The sequence below is a fragment of the Solanum verrucosum genome, unplaced genomic scaffold, assembly GCF_900185275.1.
Source record: "Solanum verrucosum unplaced genomic scaffold, falcon-dt-bn FXZP01000094.1, whole genome shotgun sequence".
Taxonomy (NCBI): Eukaryota; Viridiplantae; Streptophyta; class Magnoliopsida; order Solanales; family Solanaceae; genus Solanum; species Solanum verrucosum.
Window position 1 is genome coordinate 313,568 of NW_026019970.1, and position 3,606 is coordinate 317,173.

The window sequence follows — 3,606 nt, forward strand, 5'->3', positions numbered from 1 at the left end:
ATTGATTGAGTGACTTTCGAAATAAATATTCATAGTTGACTAATTTTGAGGTTGTAAAAGAAAGTTGAGTGACTTTCTGATGAAAAGAAATATAAGTTGAGTGACTTTCAGTAAGAAAAATTCATGGTTGAATGATTTTGAGGTTATAAATGAAAGTTCAGTGATTTTCTGTGAAAAGAAATATTAATTGAGTGACCATCTGAAATTTTAACTCCTTCTAATCTAGGACTAAATCATGTTTTCATAAACTAAATTTGAAAACTACCAAAAAAGTGTTAAAGCAGAATTAATAAATAATTTTTCCACATTTAAAAAAAAATAATAATCAAATTCAAATCTTAAATACAAGAACAACCTTATTAAAACGCTTCTCCGTTATACATGAATCTTATTGTGGAAACACCAATGAGTAGACAAAAGATTTATAATTGCCTCATCAAATATATGAATAAATATTCTTTTTAACTATCTTTATTTGTCGACTGTATTATTTTGGATATTCAACAATGTTTATTCAGTTTATTTAATCAATAAATAAGTTATCATGTGTATCTATTTTACTTTTACTAATTAAATACTATTCGTTTTTCAATATTTAGATAATTTATTAATAAGAATAATTTGATAAGATTATCTCTATCATTTACTGTTGGTTAATTCCTGTGTCAAATTAATCATGAAAGAATATTGTTGGACAAAAAAAGTAACATATCTTGCCTTACTTTGACTTTTATAACCCAAAGAAATATATTAAAGTTATTACTGTATCTGTTTGGTAATCGGACAAATCTATTTCTTTACTTGCTTTGGATACTGAAGTTGATAGCTTCGAATATGTTATACTGAATCTATCATAAATAGTTAAAAATATATTTTATTTTATTTTATTTATTTATTAAAATTAAAGATATTTTTTACGGTTTTTAATCTAAAAATACCTTTTATATATAACAGATATAACAATTCAGAAGTTACTTAATTAGATAAATGACTTTATCTTATTAATCCAAATAAATTTTGGAGAAACTATCTAATAAAATTAATATTTCTACTATATTTACTTATTCTTTCTACAGTTTGAAATAATTATATTTTATTTTACTAACTAATAATTTTATACTAGAGTTTAAGTCATATACACCTTGAGACATGCATATTGTTTTTTCCTACTAGATTCACTGAAATACGGAGAGGAAGGCGAGCGAGAACAGAAGTGAGGCGAACGAGATTTGTCTATGTATCCTAGACACATGCAAATCACACTAGACATATGATTCTAGTGTGATTCCCATGTATCTGGAATACTAGATAGGCGAGCGAGATAGGAAAGTGGAAAACGAAAAGGGAGATCAGAAGCAAGTGAGATTTTTCTATGTATCCTAGTTAGATACATGTGAATCAATTTGGATACAATGTATTTTGAACAAATTAATAATCCTAATTTCGACCCATAATTCCGAAATATATGTATCTTGACATATCTGAACACACCAAAATCTGGTCAGATTCATAATATTACAACGTATTTAAATAATTAGCTCATGCGTGAGCTTAGATTTTGCATTATAAACATTTCTTTTTAGAATAGTAAGTAAGTATATAAGTGGTTGAAACATAATTGCATAGTATATACATATATATTCAAGTGCATGAAAAATGAAATATATGTCACTTTTCTTGAGAAATGTATTTATACAAGTCGTAAGGGACAAGATTAAGATGTTATACCATCTTTGATTAAAAAAAGCCTCTCCCTCCCCCCTTCTAGTCTATATATATTGTTGAATAATCATTGTAAAGGATATCAACACTTGTCCACTACAATTTTCTTATAGTGTCACTATATCTTTTTCTTTCCAAATCTTTAGTAAAATGGGTCTAAAGTCTGTGTTGTGTGGCAAGGTAGAAATGAAGGCTAATAAAGATGTGTTTCATGATATTTTTACAAATAAACCACACCATGTCTCTACTATGTCCCTTTGCATGTACAAGGATTTGAACTTCTTGAAGGTGACATTGGAACGGTTGGATCCAAAATTTGTTGGAACTATACCCTTGGTAAGTTAAATATTTAAAAATGTCCTAATAAGCCCCACCCCACCCTTGCCCTCATTCCATCCTCATAATTTTGTTTTAGATATATATACAGATGTTTTTAAAATAATATTATTTTTTACTATCATATTGAACACAACAAATAAATAAGAAACTACTATCAAAACAGAGTAGCAGGTACAGTCTATAAAAGTGCAGTGTGTTTACAAAGATTTATCATCCACAACCTGCTTGAAAAATTTGGTTCTTTTTATAAATTTGATGACGATAAATCTGCGAATCTAAAAATTCATTTCGGCCAATTGAATCTTCTTGAACACTCTTCGCTCCTAACTCATTTACGCTTTTGGTATCGACTAAAAATGTCATCCGGCTCCTCATCTAAGTTCAACGGATAAGAGAATGTCTTTAACCTGCCTTTTTTCTGGAAGTTTCTGCGATAGTTTTTTCAACTATTTTAGCGATTATAATTGAGATAAATCTCTTTAGATGGTCTTTTAACATGTCAACTCTATGTTGTTACTCATTTCCAACTTCTTCTTTTTTTGTAAGGTAGATGGGGAAAAGATGATCTCCAAACAAATACTTGAAACTATAGATCATGAAAAAAAGGTGCTCACACTCAAAGAATTTGAAGGAGATATAACAGATAAATATGATAGTTTTAAAGCAACTCTTCATATCGAAACAAAAGACGAAATCGATTTGGTTAGCTGGACATTGGAGTATGAAAGGCCAAATGAGAATGTCCCTGAACTTATAAATTTGCTGAACTTCGTTGTTGGTATGACAAAAGCTATTGATGATCACCATGCCAATTGATGAATTGATAGGATCTATGTTGCTCAGACTGTTCAAAAATGTCATCAGGTGCGTATCAAATTCTTTAAAAATAATGCATTTTTGAAGGATCTGATACAAATATGACAACATTTTTGAATAGTCCGATCAACTTAGAATGGGATCATATATATGCATGTGAGCTTTACATAAATAAACTTTGCTTTGTTGTTGTTTGAAGTATGGTAAAAAAAACAATCCTTGTTGGTTGTGTACTTTTTTTTTTTTTTTTTTATGTTTGTTGTGTCTTTCTCATGTAAGTGATATGTTGTCAACTATGTTAACCTTTGTATTGTGTAATAAGACATGGGTATGAAGTTTATATATATTGCTCTTCGCCTCCTCCTAATTTTAATAGTCATATGTGTAATAAGACATGGATCTAGAGCTTTTTACAATTTTATGGTGCAGTTCAAAAAGATAACATCTGAACTTTTAGATGCAATAAAAAAAAGTTAGAGATGACTTTCAATTATATTTAAATTTTAACAAAAATAAAACACAATAGAATCATATTTCACTAAATTATCTTAGATATATTTGTACTTTTAAAGAATTACTAATTTATAATATTAATGGAACCTATATTTATATAGGAGATAAGCCATAAGTGTCCTCCTACACTATGACCAAAATCCCAGATGCACACCTAAACTTAACTAGAGTCCTCTTACCCCCCTAAACTAATATAAATGAAATAAATACCCCCAA

The 3,606-nt window shown here is 28.5% G+C and overlaps 1 pseudogene; it reads left to right on the forward strand.

Moving 5' to 3' along the window:
• The first annotated feature begins 1,872 nt into the window (after positions 1 to 1,872).
• LOC125817101 (MLP-like protein 28) lies at positions 1,873 to 2,880 on the forward strand (annotated as a pseudogene).
• The last annotated feature ends 726 nt before the right edge of the window (positions 2,881 to 3,606 follow it).